A 14590-nucleotide genomic window follows, 5' to 3' on the forward strand; every position below is an offset into this window, starting at 1 on the left:
GCTACTGCTGGCGCACAAATTCCCTCATTCAAGCAACTTATCTTGGGGTTAAAATATATTTAAGTAAAACTTTTCCGAAGACATCGATCAAAGGATGCAGACGAGACGGACTGGTATTCCTCAGAAGAATTTCAGTGGAACTTTACCCACTCATTTAAAACTAAATGATGTAAAATGGGAAGACTTTAAAGGTGTTTATGCAGTCAGCCTAAATGACAGCAAACCATATGCTAATTCATTTTCCAATCAGAAATAACAAAGTTGTGAGAGAAGCTGTCCGTTTTATAAAACAATATTTATATGTGATATACACTCTCCGTGACATAAAATTAATAATTCAGTTCTTCTCCGATGTTTGCGGTGGTTAACCTTTTGTATACGTTTGTTTAATTTGCGTCCACTCAAACATATACCATGCAAATTTCTGCCGCTATTTATCAAACTTTCTCAAGGTTTCCGAAGGAGGTAAAACCACTGAGGATTCATATCACATTCTTAATTTTTTCTCGTGGTACTTGGCATTTAAATATCACGTATTCGTGCGAACTCGAGCTTATGAAGCGGGATCTTGCGTCTAATTGAGTTAAATGCCAAAAGGGAAACTTTAAATAAATCACATTCAAAGGTTGGCAATACCCCAGCTCGTTAATTTAATTACGTCAACTTCTGTACTTTATACTGAGCTTATGATTTAGTAAATAGGAAAAATAGAGGCAACTGAAAGATACAGAAATATCTGGTTTGTCAATATTTTCGGCAGTTATTATGTATGAAACCCATGAAAATATAAAAAATAAAGGAAAGGGTGATCAAACCCACTGGGGAAGATCAAGGCAAATAACAGTCTTAGTTTAACATATGCCTGAAGAGCTTTAAAAGATGTCTAATCTAGGTTCAGAAATAAGAAAGTTAGAAATTAATTTTAAATTTTAAATGATTTCCTAACTTACTTATTTTTTTAAAGAAAGCTGTTTAATCATAAGATATAATTATACGTTGGCATCTAAACAGTTTCGCTGAAAGTTGTGAATTTAACTAAAAAATAAAGTAAGCAGATACACATATATAATTCGATGAAATTTCTAACTTTCTTTGCTAATGGAAAACACCACATTTTTTAAGAGAAAACTTTTCAAACGCTAGATAAACGCAAAATACCAAATATATCCATCTCTACCTTAATTTTTTTTAAATACTTGAAATAGAGTTTCATATATTCTTTGTATCCCGAAGTTTACCTCTGACAAGAGTGGGTGCCGGTCTAACTGTCGGTGAGATTGTCTAATTAAGGTGTAATTCAGATTTTGAAATAATGACTTTCGTCTGCCACTTGTTTCAACTTTAATATATATATATATATATATATATATATATATATATATATATATATATATATATATATATATATATATATATATATATACACATTTATATATGTAAATGCATACATTATATATATATATATATATATATATATATATATATATATATATATATATATATATATATATATATATATATATATATATATATACACATTTATATATATAAATGCATACATTATATACAGTATGTATATATATATATATATATATATATATATATATATATATATATATATATATATATATATATGAAAACCTATTTATCACTTTATCTGAAAGATCGGACACATAACGATGGCTTTAATATATTATTAATCATTTCAAGCAAAACTCTCTCTCTCTCTCTCTCTCTCTCTCTCTCTCTCTCTCTCTCTCTCTTTTAGAACCAATCATTAGGATACGTGATAAACTTTTACTTCTGGTAAAAGTTTATATATATATATATATATATATATATATATATATATATATATATATATATATATATATATATATATATATATATATATATATAGATATATATATTTGTATGTTGGTGAGCTACAGAAATCCGAACCGCTTGACCGATCTCGACAAAGTTTGGCACGTGGCCATCATTTGACCCAACTTAGATAACAGGACAAGTTTCAAATACGTACCCCCGCCCCCTTCCCCTTCCCCCATCCCCCTTTTACCTTCCCTTTGTGGTAAATAAACTCTTCGGGTTTATCATACACCATTTCATGTACTCGAGACCATAGAAATGTATTATTGAAAATGCTTTTCAGTCACCACAGTAATATTTGGATAAAATGGAGAGACAGCACAGTAATACCTGGATAAAAGGAACAGTCACCACAGTAATACCTGGTTAAAGGGGACATACAGCACAGTAATACCTCGTTAAAGGGGACAGACAGTACATTACTACCTGGTTAAAGGTGACAGACAGCACAGTAATACCTGGATATAAGGGACAGTTACCACAGTAATACCTGGTTAAAAGGGACAGACAGTACAGTAATACCTGGTTAAAAGTGACAGACAGTCATCACAGTAATACCTGGATAAAAGGGACAGACAGCACAGCAATACCTCGTTAAAGGGGACAGACAGTACATTACTACCTGGTTAAAGGTGACAGACAGCACAATAATACCTGGATAAAAGGGACAGTTACCACAGTAATACCTGGATAAAGGGGACAGTCACCACAGTAATACCTGGTTAACAGAGATCTTTCACATTCACAATTGATTCCTGATCCCCTTTTACTCACGAGAACGACCAGAATAAATTGCTGGACAACAGCACCAACAGGCGGTAACTGTGCCTCGCTGTCTAACTTCTCAGTTACAGATGTCCTTTATTCCTCACACTTTTGGATGGTGGAACAGTCTCCCTGAAGATGTTGTGGATTGGCACCTCAAGAGTTCAATCGAAGATGCAATGCATTACTACCCTAAAGCAATCCTCCTTGTATCTTAATAATTTACTTACATTTTTATCTACTTATCAGTTTGTTAATTTATTTTTTCTTTTCTAATAACTGATATCTTCTTTCTGTATTTCCTATTACCTTCTGATACTTTCAGATGATCAACATAATATTTAGAAGCTTGAATTTTAAGTCAATGGCCCCATTGGGCTTGTTTCATTTGAACAGGGTTCATCTTCTAAATAATAATAGCAGCAATAATGATTGTGGATACAAAACGTCGCGGTGATGTGATGAAAATTCACATACACACGCAATATATATATATATATATATATATATATATATATATATATATATATATATATATATATATATATATATATATATCAACATTGTTAGGCAAAACAAGTAAATGTCATTAAATTATTCTGCAAATTAACCTATTATTGAACAGTGTAAGAAAACTTCTTCTGGGCCATTATCGAATCTATTCATCACCCAGGAAGCTTAACGAACACTATTTTTCTTTTCTTTTTTTACCTTATTTTTACCTAGAAACGTTCTCATTAAGCTAATTACAGTGAATTATGCATTTAAAGAGATTAAACGTATATAAAGAAATCATCTCCTGCTTGATGTGAATGAATACTCAATACTCCTAATGATCATCAGAATAATTCTAGATCACAAATGCGTAAGATTCATTTCCCGTAATTCCTTTACCTAGTAATACGATTCCAGGCGCCCCCAACCCCCCAACCATCTCACGAGGGTCTCGCTCTCACGCGGACAGCCCGAGTTTCAGAGACGTCAGGTGATCGATGTTCTCTAATGAGGTTGCCATACCAAATGATGGTTCTCTAGCAGCTCTCAGAATGGTGTTTCGAAACCTCGCTTCACTAAACACTGCACTGCATGTGGTGCGGGAATCAGACTGGATGGAGATGTCCACAGGCATACAGACATAAACAGACATACAGACCAGTAAAACATGGAATGGAATGGAATATAAAATTTAGGCCAAAGGCCAAGCACTGGGACCTTTCAGGTTATTCAGCGGTTAAAGGAACACTGAGAGCACTAAGGTTTAAAGGTATAACAGAAGTTCCTATAATTATTAGGAGAGGGTGGAAAGTAAGAATGAAGAAAGAGACTATTAACGGAGGTGTAATAAAAGGAATGAAAGTGGCTGCATCTGGGGACCGAAGGGACGCTGCGCGCTGCTGAGAACCTTAAGTAACGCCTACAATGCACCTCACTGACGGCACTAACCGCCTACGGAGACAGAAAACATGACGTCTACTTTTAATTGGTAAAGCTGACTGCAGGAGCTTTACATCCGCTGCTGTCCCTGCCAGTCATTAAAGGATCGTTATCTTTTTTTTTATGTGAGTATATCGCAGGCGCGTTTTAAAACCAGGCTTTCCACTCACTATTCCTTCTTCCCTGCCTGTAGGCACTTCGCCCTTTCATTTCCCTTTGGAGACTACATTCACGAGAGTAGATTTACAAGAGAGCTTTCACGGGGTCACTGATAAGGTAACTGAAGGACCATAAAGATGAACAGAGTGAACATCAAGGATAACTGAAGGCGTGCCACTTTTTATATTCATTAAAATATAGAGAAGAATTATGCAAGTCAGCAACGGTGAATATAAAATAGGTGAGTAAATGCGGCCTATTTAAAAAAAATAGAGATATGATAAAAAAGAAAGAAATTACAAAGGGGATAGATGTACCTGAACTGTGACACAACACTTTGCCTTTACATTTGCGCAAAAGCGTGATTTTTATCAACGATATTTTAGTTTTCCGTATAAGAAAACTATTGAGATGGCTGTTATGTCTGTCCGTCCGCCCTCAAATCGTAATACCTACTGAGGCTAGTGGGGTGCAAATTGGTATGTTGATCATCCACCCTCCAATCATCAAACATACCAAATTGCAGCCCTCTAGTCTCGGTATAGGTTCCAACAACACAGGCCACCACATGGCCGTGGATGAAAGTTTCAACGGCCGCGGCTGAGACTTTCATGGCCGTGGCTGAGAGTTTCATACAGCATTATGCGTTGTACAGAGAAATCGATTGCGCCGAAGGAACTTCGGCCCAATTTTTTGCTTTTTTCAGTTATCAACAATATTCTAGCAGCCATCTTCAGCACTTGAATTAATTAATAATGATTTTATCTTGGCCCCTTTAAAAATAAAGAAATAAAAACGGTTACATCCCAAAAACTTAATGCCATTATTAACTGTGATGTATACCGAAGTTGTTAGTCAAAACCGGAGACATCTAAGCACTTGATACCATGCACGGAAATTTTACCTTAATTGGGCAAAGGTACTTTCTTAATCATCATCGTGGACTGGTAAGCAGACTAGAATATACGTCTGATGGATGGTTTTCTGTAGTAGTAAAAACAGCATACCTCTGTGAATAGGCGGACCCTAGACTAGGAAGGACGTTTGACGTGGACCATTTGTGTACTTGTCCTGTCGTGTGCTTTGAAATATTTATAATCAGACTTAGGGCCCAAAAGTCCCATTTAATTCTGCTTATATATGGATAACTGATATTAGCATCCAGATCTTCACTCAGTCCTAGACTTTTTGTCTTCTCCCACTTAGAAGGTGGTTAATCTTTATATGCCTTATTATAAGCAGGCAGTCTAACCTACAAATGATGAAAAAATATATATATATATATATATATATATATATATATATATATATATATATATATATATATATATATATTTTATATTTTTTGGTCTCTGACTAACTGGGTATAAAGAGTGGAACCAGATATTTGACTGCATGTACCCATATCATGCCCACCCCATGCTCGAGTTCTCTAATCTCTATTTTACTCTTCTCTTGATTTTAAATTTGAATAACATAAAATTTGTAAGAATAGAGCTTTTTAACTGATAAACAGTAGAACGCCCTTGTGGTTAAGGGCGCATCCAGAAGCACCACCCGTAGTACTACCCCATCTCCCATATAAGCATAACAATAGATTAAAATCAGGTGCTCTTGGATTAGATAATATCCTTTTGTCAAGTAATTATTTTTTACTATGAATCCAAACGCAGTGTGGACTTGAATTGTTAATCCTTATGTTCTTAGCCTAATTCTTACTCTTCCCCTGAAGCCTAGAACTAAAAACCTAGACAACTTTGAAAATGAAACCATATAATTAGTAAAGCTATTGAATCATAATGCTTAAGAAAATGTTTCAAAGTGCTACCTACGCCACTTGAGTGCCTCCCCACAAGGGAGTTATAATAAGAATAATAATAAAGTTTGTGTTATCCAGCCCAACGACTACTATTATATAGATTGTTTTAATTTTTTTTGGTAAATATACAGTTGAGTTCTAGAACACGTGAATGACAAGATTCCAATTTATCAATGATTTAGTTATGAATTCCAATAATAATCAACCCTGTTTTCGTCTTTAGATCTGACCTTGAAGGGCCTCCACAATCTCCGACACACGCAATCCATTAGTACCATAATACAGAAACGTTTGATTTGAAGTGCAATTTATGCCGTCGCAGCGTCTCAACCTTCAAAGAAAAATCCTCCAGAAAATTTTAAGCCTCACCCAGAAAAACCAATGAATAAATTATTCAAAATTTCTTGGGAATAAGTCGAGTGATAGCGTCTCAAGGAGAAAAGATTTCCATTAACACTACTTGTGCTAATGCAATGGTGTTCCTTCCCAACTTCCTTCTGCCAACTGCAGCTTACAAAGCTGCTATCGCCTCCATAAAAACGACTTCATTATTTCTAATTCCATAATATACTCTGAGTTCACTTCTTATGCACCTAGGCTAAAGGAATTCTGTTTACGAAGAATATACTGAATATACCGTAATATATATATATATATATACACACACACACATATATATATATATATATATATATATATATATATATATAGTATGTATATATAAACAGTATATATATACACACACACACATATATACAGTAGATATAATATATATATATATATACATACATGTTGTGAAGTTTTTCATCAGCGTTTCTAAGCATGGCTTTATAATCACGGATAAAATGCTCCAGTTATAACAATTATAATCAACACGAATGACTCAGGAATGAACATTAATATTGGTTTAAAAATATATAGTATAAATAAAAACGTAAAATCAAACTAAACCAATGCTTCAATACATGGAAACTGAGTGACCAAGAAGTGCACTCACAGAACAAAGAAAACTCTTAAGCTGTATACATTAGAAGAATGCCTGGTCAGTGATGGAGCCAGTTCTTTTATCCGCAGTTTGCTGTAAGATTTCAAAATCTTCGAAGGACAAAAGATTTACACTGTTCAACATGTTTCCTTATTACTTATGTTGGTAAACCTCTCTTTACCCAAAGTGAGAGTCGAATCACACTTCTAGCTTTCATTTTGTGGAACCGATATGTCTCGATTTTACATCTTGGCCAAGTTAACCTAAAATACCACCATAGAGCGTAAAAGGTGGGGCTAAGTAACGTTGACATGAATTCGTAAAAATCCGAACAACTGGATCACTTATTAAATCGAAAGACAACCGTCTGCATGTTCGTATATACTGTCTTGCTAGTATATAAATGTTGAACTTCTAACGCTTTTCATCCGTCCTCTGAAGATGGCTAAGCAATTAAGCCGACACCGGTTAGGATTTACAACCGTTTTCCACTTCCCTCGTGTGTTTTATATATACTGTATATATGACTTTTTATCACATCAACGTGATTCATATACAATCAGTCTACCTCGGAAATAATATATTTTCACATATGTTACCGAAGGGGAATTTTTTAGTTGATAATAAGTTCGTCGTCTCGTGACGTTTGCAGCTTACTGATTATACTGTATGTATGTATGTATATATATATATATATATATATATATATATATATATATATATATATATATATATATATATATATATATATATATATATATATATATAAACCACATATATATTATATAAACATACACACACAAATATATATATTATATACATATATAATGTGTGTGTGAGTGTGTGTGTGTGTGTGTGTGTGTGTGTGTTTATTACACTGGATGGACGTGGAGAAGCTGTTCCGCTGCAGAGAGAGGGGTATCACAGCAACACCACAATACCCATTAGATTAACACCAAAGGCACCCCATATAGATGCTACTGAGAGCCTCGTAATGGAAAAACATCGGGAATAATTACATATTAATTAAGGCAATAACGACACAAAGTTATTACTTTATTGTTTTCCTCAATACCTCTCATAGGAGTCGGGATTTAACATCACTTCTAGAAATTCTAATATGTTCTCCGGTTCCCCCTTCTCCAGCATTATTATTATTATTATTATTATTATTATTATTATTATTATTATTATTATTAATACAGAGTTTCATCTTCCTTCATGAAATTTATCATTACAGTAACCCCCTTGGTTTTGTGAAATAGTGAAGACTGGCTCCGGAATTTCCATACTTAAGTGAAAACTCAATTTCAATATTATTCCAATTCCGTTATAAATCTAAATTGCATGTAACTTCCAAGTCTGAGGTACCCTCTCCAGAGTGGCTGATCATGTAAGGTGTAAATTATGATTTCCCACGTTTTCGAAGGGGCGATAGAATCAGATTTTGCCTTGCTTGTGTTCGTATTTCTGCTGAGCTGGAAAGATTATTATCTAGAGTGAAACGGTTCTTCTGAAAAATGACTAATTAGTCAGATATTTATCGTTTTTCGAATCTTTCCTACACAGTGAGCCCCCCAAGGGTTTTAACCCGGTATGCATCCCCCTTTGCGGCGTGTTCAGCACAAGCCCGTTGGGGATTACCGTAAAAACATCACCAATAGACCCTCAAGAAATATTAGTCCTGGATGACGATCCCAGAAAACCCTCGAGGTCACTATCTAGGAAAGATGCCATTTTTTCTAAAATTTCAAAATAACGTTTGGTGGAAGTCAGTGTTGTCCTTGGCAATTCCTTTCACGACTAAACAGCGCCGTTTATAGCGGTTAACACAAGCGTTCATGATACCTTCAAATGCCAGAAAATTCAAGATATCCTGAAATGCCATGAGAAATACCTACCACTTCACGGAGCTGTTTAATTTCCCTTAGGAATATTCTTACTCCTACGTTCACAGTGATAATGATAATGAAATGAATTCCAGGAGGAATGTATACCTAACATGACTTGAATTTCCCCATATTTCTCTCTCTCTCTCTCTCTAATGCAATTTTTAATCACGTTGTCATGAAACAGTCGCTGTTATATTTTCCTTCATCTCTCATGCTGCAAATACTAAGAAATTTCAAATTCATTTATTTTTATTACACGACTAATAGTTTAAGTGACCTTAAACATGTTTTATGTTAAAGGAAAATATGTTTCTTGCTTTTCTATCTCAATCTCATGCCTTTAAACTGCATTAATATAAATGCTTCAACTAATATGCTAAGATTATAATTGTGCAGCATTCACGTGCTATAGCATTCACTAAAGGAAAAGAAAAACTCTAGCTGTGGACATTATTGTACTGAGCAAGTCAGTCCCACAAAAAGCATAAGTTAACACCAAACATTTTTGCATAAGCTAACACCAAACATTTTTACTCTTGTTTTTTTTATATAGTATGGGACTTCAAAAATTACTATAGTTCAATTTTTGAAGGAAAATTATGATTAGGGTTAAGGATTTCTTCTTTGAGGTGACGTATGGAAAAGTATTCAGGTTAGGCTCGTATATCTAACATTTATAAGGATTTAGTGGCATCGTTACTAACAACATTGTTGCCAGATCAATGTTAAGGTATTGATCGTAATTTATATTTAGTTATAAACGCGGTGTGTCTTAAGATACTCCTTCACCTTGTAATTGCGTTACCAAAGGCTACTTCAAGAGGATTTATAAGATGGAATTCACGTGCGTGTGCATGAATAATGCGTTGTCTCTTACCTGGAGTTTGTGAACGCACTTTTTCTCATTGCTGATAATGAATCACCGTTGTTTTACATGTACAGAGGCAAAACGCGCTGATAATTCTGATAATAAATTATAATATTTCAATGGACTTTGGAGTCTGCTTGAAATAGAACTTTTAAGATTAACAAGTCGATAAAAAACAAAGTGATATGACACATTACTCATACCAACCACATTACATCAAGGTAAAAGTTTCTCTGGATAAAATTGAAGAGTAGTAAAATCAAATTAAAAAATTAGTATAGACATTAAAAGAAGGACAACGTAGATGGAAAACTAACAACTCAAACCGAATACCTACATCGTACCTGAACGAGGAACAATATTCTGAGCGCCTTTTATAGCATACCTAAACACTTCTATTATGATAATGACCTTTATGTTCGTGGAACGCAGAACAAGAATCTTTCAAAGTATACTGATTTACATTCAAACATGCCATCTATGCTGAAAGAGTTATGCAACATTTTTGAGTAATTTATTCGAAGAATTCTGACAGGTCTTTTGTGGAAGGTTGGCCCCTGTTTTTAAGGATGGAAGTAATGTAGAAAACTAACTCAAAATATGTATACACCTTTATACATAATCATGAATGTTATAGGATCAATTTTCTGTTATTTAAACGAGCAGCTACACCTTCATAATGCTGACTGATTTCAGTACTCACTACTTATTATTATTATTATTATTATTATTATTATTATTATTATTATTATGGGAGAAGACCCTCTTTGAGCAAACTTCGTTGAAAAGAATGGCACTTTGTACGCTGTTGAGTTTATACTGCGTCTTCTAAACTTGGTGTACAAGTTTCTTGGCTCAGCAAGTAATTATAGAGCAGCTGTCCTCGCTACCATCTACTGTACAGTACAAGGGGTCAATGGGACCCGTCCCACACGCCCCGAAAACCACCCACCAACCCAGGAAGAAAAATCACCTTCCCCGAGTCTCCCACTCCAACTCCTAGGCCCACCTCTTACGTATCATCTTCTCCAAATACCACATCCTGAACCCCAGACCACAGGTCCATGGAATATTTATACCAAAAAACGGGTTTACAAGGTGGGGGGGGTTGCGATTTTTGATTGGTTGGCTGCGAGTCTGGCTGACTGCTGGGACCACTGATCGGTTGGTGCCGGGGCTGAAGGAGAAGGGCGGCTGTTGCATTACCTCAGGGGCAGGTCTCGTTGTTCTTCTGACGGCGCCCGGCAGCAGGAAGGTTTCCTAAGTAACATTTCCATGAAAGAGCAGTAAGCCAATACTGCATGACGGAGCACGGCAACGCCCTCCCAACTCCAGCAGATCGTGAGGAATACCATCATCCTCGATAGTGACATGGATAGGTGCCTCCTCCGCAACAAGGAGGCCCTGCCCATTCTTCGGTGGACGCCCACTCCTAATGTTACTCATGCGACCCTCCTCCTGCCGACCGCTGTCAGAAACACAACCAGTCGCGCCCCTGAGATAACGCTACAGTTGCCCTCGTCCTCGAGCGGTGACCAGAGACCCCCGGCCCCAACCAATCGGTGAGAGACTAGTAGAGCTTTCTGAATATGACCAACCGATAAAAAAATCGCCCTTTCTTTGTAAACCCATTTTCGGGTATAAATATTCCACGAAAGTGCCCCTGGTGTGATTCACCCCTTGTAGACGGTAGCGAGGACTACCGAAGTGGGGATGATAAATGGACTTCGGATTGCTGTCTTATAATTTTACTGTTGAAACGAAGAAACTTATACTCAAAGCTGAGCGGGCGCAATACAAGTTCAACGGCATACAGAGCGCTAATGAAACATGTTATAAGAAAAACAACAAAAAATTTGATAAAAAACAATACAAAACAAGAGTAAGACTACAATAACGTTCACTCATGGTTAGTGGCACATACGAAGGGCACCAGCCCTTTAGAAACATGTCTCTGGTTTAAATATCTTCAAATACAAAGTCTACTTATTTTACTTATAGCATGACAATATAAAGTCTTTACAGTGATTTCAGCCATTAAAAAAAACGTGATTGCACAGTTGAAAGGTCATGTCAATAATAAACGGCGTTCCCTTCGCGAACTTGTCATCCGAAACGAGTAAAAACTGCGATACCGCCCGTTAAGTTAAGTATAGCCTATCTTAGTTTAACCAGACCACTGAGCTGATTAACAGCTCTCCTAGGGCTGGCCCGAAGGATTAGATTTATTTCTACGTGGCTAAAAACCAATTGGTTACCTAGCAACGGGACCTACAGCTTATTGTGGAATCCGAACCACATTATAGCGAGAAATGAATTTCTATCACCAGAAACAAATTCCTCTTGTTCTTCACTTGGCCGGTCGGAGATTCGAACTCGCGACCAACAGAGTGGTAGCTGAGAACGGAACCCGCTCACCCAGCGAAGAACCGATACCGCCCGTAAAAACACATTCCCACGGCGACAGACACATGTACATACACTACTCCTCTGGACAAGAACAGCGAGCACGTCTGACAGTGACCAGGGGCTGGACGACCCTGTCTCTTCCCATAGTTCTTGGCTGATTGAGCGGGTTCCGTTCTCAGCTACCACTCTGATGGTCGCGAGTTCGAATCTCCGACCGGCCAGTGAAGAACAAGAGAAATTTGTTTCTGGTGATAGAAATTCATTTCTCGCTATAATGTGGTTCGGATTCCACAATAAGCTGTAGGTCCCGTTGCTAGGTAACCAATTGGTTCTTAGCCACGTAAAATAAATCAAATCCTTCGGGCCAGCCCTAGGAGAGCTGTTAATCAGCTCAGTGGTCTGGTTAAACTATGATATACTTAACTTTTCTTCACATACTTCATATTTTTAGTTAATTATATAAAAAAATAAATGCAAAATAATGACTAGTTAATCAACTAACAACTTCTTCATTTTTACTTGCTAAGCGTATCGACATTGTAATGTGATTTGTTTCGAAGCGAATTGTTTTAACAGTGGCTGCTTCACAATCACTTCAGATGATCTTCGAAGCGAAATACTAATACACCTCATTCACTTCAAGATATATCTTTGTAGAACGTTTTTAGAGAAACAGACTTGCGATGTTAAGTTAATTTTCGATAATTCAATATCCGTTTCTCAAAAATTCTGTATAATCAAACAATGGTTATATGATATAAGCTAGCACTGAAAGTAAGTTATAAATAACAATGATTACGCTTTGATAACCAGCATGAGATGAAAACAATACGTCATCAATGTTTCAAATCTAAAATGGACTGACAGCTATGAATAAAAGGAATAATATTCTATATTTCATGACAATTTACAAAAATCCGTGTTAAGTCTAATATGATTAAATGTAAAGGGGTTGTATCATATTAATTATCCTCAATTTAAATCATAGTGTAAATTAAAGAAAATGTTTATATGAACAAATTTTCTCAACGATTCCAAATATCCAGAACAATTATCGGAAAATATACCAATAAATATAACGTTAATTAAACTGGTGATATATATTACAGACTGTTTCAGAACACAATAATATTAACTACTTTATGCCCACTGGGTCGAAAAACCTTGCATAATTAAAACAGATATATGAAACAGTAATTATTTACGATTTCGACATACTGTAACTGACACTGCAGAGCATATTTAATGGTTTCTAATGTAATTTTTTAGGGTCACCTTTTTAATGGCTAAATCGTCGAAATACCGTAAGTTTTCACGAAATGTTTACTAACTGCGAGGAGTATGAAAAAATGAAAACGTATTATGTTACTAATGTAATTGGAGTACATCAATGCCAGCTCATACCATCATATAACTGGTGTTTGATTATACAGAGTATTTGAGAGATGGACATTAAATTATCGAAAATTAACTTAACATCGCAAATCTATTTCTCTAAAAACCTTTTACAAAAATATATCTTGAAGTGCTTGAGGTGTATTTTATTTCACTTCTAAGATCTTCTGAAGCGATTACGAAGTAGCCACTGCTAAAACAATTCACTTCGAAATAAATGACATTATAATGTCGATACACTTGGCAAGCAGCAAACTTTGTTAAAAACTTTTAATTTCTCACCAATAACTGTTGCTGAGCCTTTGTCAAACTTTTGACAGAAGTTATTTATTACTGGACGAACTTCAAAATGTTTAGCCCACAAAAAAAATGCCAACAACTGATAAGATGCGCAGCGCAGTTTTCCTGAGCTAGGCTTCATAGAAAATTGGTAATTAAATTATATCTCATCTTAACAATAGTTTCCCTTAATTGTAACTACGAGTTTCAAATCATTACAGGAAACTTGTATGGTGAGGTAAGTTTCAAAATTTCTAAATAATGCACACACGAATGCGTTACCTTTTCGTAAATAAGTTATTCATCCGACTGATGACTAACCAACTAAACTGTCTCAGTAACTACGCTATGCTTTTATGTTTTTGCCTAATAGATTATCTAATCTTATTAATAATGGTGATCAACTTAATCAGGGAAGCCTTAGAGTAGATATTATAATGAGAGGGGAAGATGTCAGAAGGATGTTTCTCTCCGTCTCTCTTGACTTTTCTACGCTTTCTTCTATTAGAAATACACACACATTCGCACACACACACACACATACGCACAAGTTTGGAGTTTGAATAAAAGATGTCTACTTGATGAGAATTTCTTTTTCAGAGTAAGTGACTAAGAAAACATCATGCGATGAAATTTCGAAGCCTTGCATGGATGCCTCCTTATCAACATTATTTTATTCCACCCACAAGACATACCTACGACAGCACACCTTGTGT

This window comes from Macrobrachium rosenbergii, chromosome 11, assembly GCF_040412425.1.
Source record: "Macrobrachium rosenbergii isolate ZJJX-2024 chromosome 11, ASM4041242v1, whole genome shotgun sequence".
In the NCBI taxonomy this organism is placed as follows: domain Eukaryota; kingdom Metazoa; phylum Arthropoda; class Malacostraca; order Decapoda; family Palaemonidae; genus Macrobrachium; species Macrobrachium rosenbergii.